This window comes from Lepidochelys kempii, chromosome 4, assembly GCF_965140265.1.
Source record: "Lepidochelys kempii isolate rLepKem1 chromosome 4, rLepKem1.hap2, whole genome shotgun sequence".
Classification (NCBI taxonomy): Eukaryota; Metazoa; Chordata; order Testudines; family Cheloniidae; genus Lepidochelys; species Lepidochelys kempii.
The window spans coordinates 110,347,024-110,356,100 of record NC_133259.1 but is presented as its reverse complement, the minus strand read 5'-3'; the positions used below and the strand labels follow the sequence as shown (position 1 = coordinate 110,356,100).

General features: G+C 41.7%; 1 pseudogene; it reads left to right on the top strand.

Moving 5' to 3' along the window:
- The first annotated feature begins 7,146 nt into the window (after positions 1–7,146).
- On the top strand, positions 7,147–7,558 carry LOC140910991 (ubiquitin-like FUBI-ribosomal protein eS30 fusion protein; annotated as a pseudogene).
- Positions 7,559–9,077: the final 1,519 nt, after the last annotated feature.

Below are 9,077 nucleotides of genomic sequence, written 5' to 3'. Positions count from 1 at the left end.
AGGCTCTTTATGGCCTATGCCCACTCTACATATCATCTCTCATTCGCTATCAGTACTTGACTCCCCCTTCAGTTGACCAACAATGCCTTCCCCCATTATTGATGTATTAAATGTTCAAACAACCGCTTTTGTGCTTTCTTTAAAGAGGAAGGTGATCAATTGTTCTCCATGTCCACTGAAGATAGGGCAAGAAATAATGGGCTTAATCTGCAGCAAGGAAGATTTAGGTTAGATATTAGGGAAAAAAAAACCCTAACTATAAGGGTAGTTAAGTTCTGGAATAGGCTCTCCAAGGGAGGTTGTGGAATCCCTCTCATTGCAGGTTCTTAAGAATAGGTTGCACAAACACCTGAAAGGGATGGTCTAAGCTGATTTGGTCCTACCTCAGCACAGGGGGCTGGATTTAATAACTTCTTGAGATCCCTTCTAACCCTACATTTCTATGATTTTCAAAGCTATTTCATTATCCTCCTCCAAATTCTCGTTTTTCATGATACCTACAAAAACCTGAAAATGGTTAGGCTGTGGTATCAGTGCACCAGTGGCCTATCATATTAACCAATATTGTCTCATTGTTTCTTTATTCCTGGGGGAATTCTGTGCCACTGCACAACGCAGAATTTGCGCAGAATTAATGTTCTGCACATAATTTAATGTTTCCCCAGCAGAATTGGGGCTGCAGAGCTGCTGCAACTACTAGGGGCCACTGGACGCTGCAGAGCCTGGTTCTTCAGCTCGCAGTGAGTGAGCACCTGGCCTGGCGGGGATGGAGGCTCTGCATACTCTGGCTACAGTGCTTGATCCTCATCTGCCTAGGGATGGGAGACCTGGCTCTGGCAAAGGGTGAGGGAGGGCAGGGCAGCACTCTGTTCCCCAGAGGGACAAAGCTGCTCAGAGCAGAGCCTGCAGCTGGGCTCGGTGCCGGGGAGGGGCACATGCACGTGTCTAGGCTGGGCCCCTCCCCATGTGTGTCAAGGGATGTGGGGGCGCAACGCATGTCTGGGCCAGAGGGGCCCCATGTCTGGGCTCGGGGGTGGGGGTGGCAGCGCTAAACAGCTCTCTTCAGCACCCTCCAGCTGGAACTGGGTTGTCTTAGGGGTTTCTTTAACTCTCTACTCTTGGGATAATCTTTTTTGTTGTCTGTATTGTTGACATACTTGCTGACAGGTATTCTAAAGTAAAATTGCCAGAATAATTGAAACAAAACTAATGGGATTATATTGTGTTATTTTGACAAAATATGCAGAATTTTAGAATATTGTGTGCAGAAATTTTAAATTTTTTGGCACAGAATTTTTAATTTTGGGGAGCAAAATTCCTTCAGGACTATTTCTTATAATCCCCCTTCTATCTGTCTCTGTACCATCAGTTGTCTCTTGTTATATAAATTGATTGTAAGCTCCTTAGGGCAAGAACTATCTGTGCTTCTACAGCACCAAGCACAATGAAGTCATGGTCCATGACTAGAGTGCCTAGATGCTGCAGTAATATAGATAATAATGCTCAGTCAAAGAGAGAAAGAAGAGCACATCTTACTACCCTATGTCAAAAAACAAACATACTGTGTCAATGGAAAAAAAATGAACTGGAAAAAAAAGTTAACAACTCCATGCAAAAAAACATGCAGAATGTTTAGTCTGTAAAATTCAGCCTTCAAGTCAAGAATGCCAAAGTCAAGATTATATGTGCAGCCTTAACTCACTACCTTGTGGTTATTCATTAAAATGTAGAGTGGCAATTTCAAAAGCACTCAACATTGGCCTAACTTTGCTGTCATTGACATTCTCATGGACTTCAGTGGAAGTAGAGTTAGACCAAAGCTGAGCACTTTGGAAATTCCCACTCCTATTCTGTACTTAGAAGATGACATATTATTTCCTCAGGACGTCTGGCAGGAATGTTTTAAGTTGTATAGAAAGTAAGGTAAAGTTACATAGTGAGGGTAATGTTGATTTTTATGTGGTAGCTGGACTCAACTGAAACCCATTTTCAACCTTGACCCTTTTAAGAGGTAGGTATTGTAATTGAGAATGTGTTATACAGATAATCACTCAAAAACATGGGCAAAGCCAGTTCCTGCCCCACTGCCACAGCTGCCAAGGATCCCAGATCCAGTAAATCCAATACAGTTCCACTGTGCAAGGTGGGAAGAATACAAGGAACCTACAATGCCAGGTAATCTTGTTTTGATTTAAATGATTCTAGAAAAGTCATCATGTATTTCAGAAGTTCAAAAATCTAAGTCACAGATTTCAAAAGGATTTTATCTGGCACAAGTTTTCAGTGTCCCTCTTGATATTAATGAATAATGCAAAACTAATATAAGAAACTCCTGTCAGCATATCTGCAGATCTTTTCTACTTAATGCATTAAAATCCCTCCTCCTTTAATCTTAGTGTTTAGTACTGAGACCAGATGTGATTTGGGGTGCTTGAAAGAGCCCTCACTGAAAATGCCAAGGGCAGGGCAGGGCAGGGCACAAAAGGGAGAGCGAATTCTCTCGAAGGCTGGTCATTAACACTTTAACTGAAGTTAAACTCCCCAAACAGTCAAACATCCCCACACTGGTTATCACACAGTCTCCTTATTGAATTCTAGCTCTCTGGCTCCCAATCAGTACCAAGCTGCAATATAGTGAGAAATTTTAAAACTCTGCTCACATGTACAAAATGTTCTTCTGACCTGAAAAGGTCAGCCACGTTACCAAGTCAATAGGAGTTTGGATCGTACCCAAAATACTACATGGCAGCCAATCCTTTAATGTCTAAAACTAAAGGTTTATTACATATATTAAAAAAAAAAAGTTGTTAGAGAGTAAAAGCAGTCAGATACATACAAAGATTCAAAGTCCATGTATCAGGTGCTTAGCTGTATTGGCGAGTTTGCTGGCTTGAAAATCTCTCTGGAACATATGCAAAGCTTGGATGAGTCATTCAGTCCTTTGTTCAGAGCTTCAGTTTGTAGCACAGTTCCTCCAGAGGTAAGAAGCAGGAATGAAGACAAAATGGAGAAGATGCAGCTGCCCTTTATATTCCTTTTGCCATGTGGTTTGTACTTCCTGTGTCCCAAACACAAGCTTCACAGCACATGGCCTGGAAAGCATTAGAATTCTGTCCATAGACATTCCCCTACCTAAGGTGTAGTCCCTGACCCTTTCAATGGGTTCATTGTACAGTTAACAGCCCTTGATGGGCCATCAAAGAGTCAAGGCAGTGCTGATGTCAATCTGTCTGGGGACGTCCCCAGAAACACAGCACAAGTTTGAAAATACCAATATACCCTACATATAATCTGTGACTCAAAATACAAACACAAACAAGATGATCATACTTGGCAAATCATAACATTTTCGCAGATACATCACATGACATATGACATTGCAATGAATCGTGCCAGATAATACTGGTATCAACAATAAAAGGAGTACTTGTGGCACCTTAGAGACTAACCAATATCACCCACATATTCCATACAGCATCACACCAAAAACTGTAGTATGTGAATATCTTTCACATTAAATAGATTGGCCACGACGAAGTCCCCAGTAAACTGTATGGAGTCCCTGGCTCTAATAGCTCATCTTAAGTGATCACTCTCCTTACAGTATGTATAACATCCATTTTTTCATGTTCTGTGTGTATATAAATCTCCTCACTGTATTTTCCACTGAATGCATTCGATGAAGTGAGCTGTAGCTCACGAAAGCTTATGCTCAAATAAATTGGTTAGTCTCTAAGGTGCCACTAGTACTCCTTTTCTTTTTGCTTGGATTGGGTTTTTTTAAAGATTGCTATTTAAGGAGTGCGACTGGTTGGTGTGGAATGTCTTTCTAGTTACAGTGGGAAAGATCGGTCAAATGGGGAGGTTTTACAGCCTTTCCTAAAGGTGGTCAGAATCTGGGTTAATCTGATCTCCTCTGGAAATTCATTCCAAGCTAGATTCCCCTTGGCTAAGAACTCTTTGTTCCCAGCTATCAAGTGCTTCATCCTGGGTTTTGTGATCTGCAAAAGGCCACCATCACTATGAATTTTTGTAAAGTCAAAAATTACTCCTTTCAAAACGTGTATAATTTTCTCAGATGACATGAACATTTATGTAACGGTCTATATATAATAACTTTTTCTGTTTATTTTAGGTTTTTAGAATTTTCTTTTCATTTGAGTCTCATCCTGGCAAGTAAATTGGCCAAAACAGCTTCCTAATGAATGCTGCATCACCCCTTAGTTAGTATTTAATAGACTAAATATCCTTGCATGCAACATCATTTCTCTCCCTTCCAATATTTTTCAATGTATAAAGGGTCTAAGGAGCAATTACAGTATCTTAAATATATATCACTTTGTCCATACTGAACAAGGTCTCCAAGGCCCTATGGAAGCTCCAGGAGCATATCTGGATATGCAACTATGGAGAATGCTCTTTTTCCTTGGAGAGTGCTCCCCCTTCAGTAGCAGCCACAATGCTTGGTCCTTTCCCAGGACTGGTATTAGAGACTCAACCATATGGCAATCCAGCTGGGCAAAGACTGTGAAATTCAGAGAAGGTTGCTGCTTTCATTACAATGTAGGCAAGAAGCGTCATTGACTTTCTACCAGCAGACTGCAGTGGAGGAGGCTGTTTTCATCCACTCAGTCCATCTTAGGCAGTCAGTTCAACCACCTGATGTCTGATTAAACGGGCTGTTCTCTTTCCTGGGTGATATATCAAACAAGGAAGAACCATAAAAAGACTGCCTAGCGCAAGTCACTCCTCTCTGGCTAATCACCCATGGTGGGGCGTTTACCCCACACAGTTTGCAAAAGGGTTATACTGGCGAGCAAGGCAACGCAAGCCAGCGTGCACCTGGAGGGTGAGCCAGAACTAAATTAGATCTAAAGCCCAGCTTGGGGGCGAGGAAGGCTTGTTTCCATACAGACCAGGTGAGTCCAGTTGGGGAGGGGACTCTGAGGCAAGAAGGCAGGGTGTGCCCTATCTCTAGGAAGAAGCCTGCAGGAAGGACTGTGCCAGCCCTAGATTGGGGGATTGACTGAACCAGTGAGCAGTAGCAGAGGCATAACTGCATGGAGGACTGCCTGCTGAGCCCTGCCAGGCTGAAGGATTTGTATACTCTACCCCACCCCCTTTGGTGGACTTTGAAAAAGGACTTTGTGACCCTGGAAAGGGCTGGACTCTGTAAAGGGGTCTGGCTGGAAGGCCAGGTCACTCCTATGGTCAGAGTAGGCCAAAGGACAGTATGTGCGTTTGTGCGGGGGAACTAAGGCACTACTGCTACAATGCCACTTCTGGCCACAATGGGGGGGGGGTGAGCTGGTGTGGCAAGTTTGCTGCACCCCTCAAAACAGACTGAAGCTGGTCCATAGGGACCCAAAGATCACTTAGCCCCCAGACACCAGTAAAGTCATCCACTTATGGAGCCATCTGTTAGTAGCAGCACTCCTCCTCAGCAGAACAGAAGGGTCCTCTTGGCTCCATAGGCTCCGGAAGACTAAAGGATCCCAAAGATGGGACCAGGGTAGAGAATCACACCCAGCCCATGGAACTCTGGGAGCAAGATTTTTTTTAAAATCGGGTCTTTTACCCCTAAGCTAATACAAGACACTCTGCTGAGAATTCTCTCTCCTCTTTGGGCTTGCAGTGCGGGCCACCCATTCCCTGCGTGCTTCATGTCGGCACAACACGCACCCATCAAATGCAGCACTCTGATCCAGCATGACCCAGAATGCCAGAGGTCATTTCAGATGGCTAGATCCCATTTTGCATTTTGTATTAAGATTCTTAGTTTAGTTTCTTCAAAGCTACTAAAGCTGTTAAGAAAAATAAACCTCCCCTTTCCTTTGAAAGGAACTAATCTTTTAGAGCACAAGCACTATTTCGTTTCAGACGAATTGCCGTGGCTTCTATTCTCAGAGCACTATGTATTCCTTTTGAGACCACGGTGCATTCACTCAGCCCTACTGGTTTTCCAGTTACTGTTTACCTTGCTGCAGCAAACTGTGGAAGCTTTCTTTCACACAGTACTGTGTTCTGGCTGCATTATGACATGAAGCATAAAACTGCAGCTGTATATGCCAAGGCATTTTGCCACAACAACACTTCTAGGCTCTATACAGTGTCTATCACCACTATTCATTTAGGCTACTGAAACTAACTAGCAATAACATTTTCTCCAATACAGGATGTATATGTATGCACGAGCTATGATAAAGACAGCAGAACAGCCAGCACTCTTCTAATTTAAGGCAAAAAAGTAAAGATACATAATGATCCATCTGTTGGAATTTCTGAGAGAGAACATTATTCACCTCTGCATATTTTCCTGCTTCAGTGTGTAGATTTACTTTAAAAAATAAATAAAATACCTCTAGCATTCCTGTTTTGTAGAGAATCCCAATTTTATATTTATCTATATCTCTCTGCCTTATAGTTTACTTGATGATCCCTTTAGAACACAGGAAATAAACACAAAGAATACTTGGACATTTCTACAGTGTCTCACATGTAAACTTTCAAATATTAATGAAAATTCATAAATCCAGCTGCAACCCTCAAGCAGTTACTTGGAGTTTTTCCTACTTGGTTAAATAGCTAGACTTCGTTTTCCAACCATGTTCTACTCCACTCATTTCCTGAGTGGAGATTTCCCCCTTTTCTGGCCTTATTCATCATTATGCCAATTCCTAGACTGATTTATTTGAATTTTGATTAAGGCAGGTTTATTTCATTTCTCTCTGGATCACATTGTGAATCCCTCACTCACCTTGGAGTAGTACCTGTTTACACAAGTACTGGTTTGAATGGGTCTGTTTGCACAGTGAAGTATGACTCCTGGTGAGTAGTCTTTCACAATCTAGCAGGCTAATAATACGACCTTTAGTGACTTTAGTGGTGACTGTTCTGTTTTGTGCATTAGTTTGGACTTTCATGCTTTTCTTTTCTTTCTTCCAGTCTATTTCAGTCCTTTAATCAATCAATCTTAAGCTGTGGAACTTCTTTAACATTTCTTCTTCCAAAGCTTCTCTATCTAGAAAATCTTTAGTGATTCACAGCAATTTTGTTTTGTCTTTGTCTTTATGGGTCAGTATTAGTCTTGGTTAAAGACACTGTAGTTCCAAAGGGCATTTGGACATGCCTAACATGGTAGCAGCGTCTCGCGCATAGCTGGAACCATGCAGCTGTTCATCCGTGCTCAGAACCTGCACACATCTTGAGGTTTCCGGACAGGAAACCTCCACTCACATTGAGTCCGTGGAGGGCATTGCACCCGAGGACCAGGTGGTTCTCTTGGGTGGAACTCCCTTGGAGGATGGATCTCTCATTGGGCAATGTGGCATCAGCAAGTTTACCATCCTAGAGGTGGCTGCTTGCATGCTGGGTGGTAAGGTCCATGGCTCCCTGACTCGTGCTGGGAAGGTGAGAGGCCAGGCTCCCGAGGTTGCCAAGCAAGCAAGCAAGCAAGAAGTTGTAGACGACTGGCCGTGCCAAGAGATGCATGCAATACAACCGGCGCTTTGTCAATATCGTGCCAGGCTTTGGCAAGAAGAAAGGGCCCCAATGCTAACTCCTAAATGGCACACCTCCTCACCCAATAAAGCAGATGTCACCTGAACCCTCCCCTCCCCTCTCCCCCCACTGATAGCTCAAACCAGCTCAGTCCTTTTTCCTTCTGTCCTCTTTCAAAATTAGAACACAAGCTCTTTCAGTGTGGAGTACATGTCTGAGTATTTGTACAGTATCCAACACAATCCTGATTGGGATCTATGAGTGCCATCACAATAAATTCGGAAAGGCATTCTTCACATCTAATAAGATTCTTGTACTACATTTCAGCCAGTTCTAGTTGTGTAACCAGTTACTTTTCAAGTGGACCCCATTTTGCTATTCTTTGATAGTGCTTCCTGCCCTTCTGCAACAAACTGTTTAGCATAAAGATTTTTACATGCAATTATTATGGCAGCAAAAATATATTCTCCATATTTTCATTTTAAACTTAGCATAAGCAGCTTCCAAGGTGGCTTCTGAATCAGTCAATTAACTGAAGTAGTTAATAGTGAATACTAGTACTAGGTGCAGACTCTTCTGTCTTCACTGGGATTCTTTTAGTTGCCAAAGAAAAGATTGTTGGTTGTAATTCAGCCTAAAAACCTAGAAAATGTGTCGATTTCTTCCACTTTAGTTGATACACAAAAAGAGGAGTTAAATCCTCTGCAAACAAAAATTGATCCTTGTTTTTCTTTTTGAACCCTGATGATTTCTTGTGAAGGTTTCCACTCAAACATGTTATAGATTTTCTTATTTCTTCCCTTTGAGTCCATTTTCCTTAAGAGGAATGTGGCTACATCTTACAGCAATTGTCTTCTTCCTGTTAACTTTTTGTATGTGCATCTCTCTCCATAGCTATATGTATACACACATGCACACAAACCATCTTGAAATGTATTAACCATTTCCTACCTAATCTTAACTATACTTGAAACATTTGATTTATAATATGGTTTAAAATATACAGCAATTGTTTGTATTACACAGTTTACAAACAAACTAGTTTTAAATCTTATTCTGTCTTATGTACAGATGAAATGGGGAGGGAGGGAAGGATTATTCAAATAAAAATAAAGAACAGAAGCAAGCTTCAGGAAGGGACAGGGAGAAAGGGAAGGGAAGGAAGTGGGGCAGAGAAAAAAGGGGAGTTGAGCGTGGGGCCAGTGCATTTAATAGTATCATTTAGATACTTTCAGGAAAGTCTCTCTCGTACCTCTAAGAATTGAGTATATTCCTGTTAAAGTAGAATTCTTTCCATTGTGGCCAAGCTTACATGGTCTGTGCTCCAGTATTCAATTATTGGATGTTTTTTGGAATTTCCATTTTTGTAGCACTAGTCTTTTAACAATTATTAGTGCTCTGCTGAGCCAAAGTTTTTCATATTTATTCAGCTTCCAATTAATGTTCATTAGGTTTAAAATTTCATGTTTAGCTTATAACACAACTTTATTTGATAGAAAAAAGTTAACTGTCCAATTAAATTCTACCCAAAACATTGCGTTTAGGAGCCTTCCTACACATATGGGTTAAATTAGAAC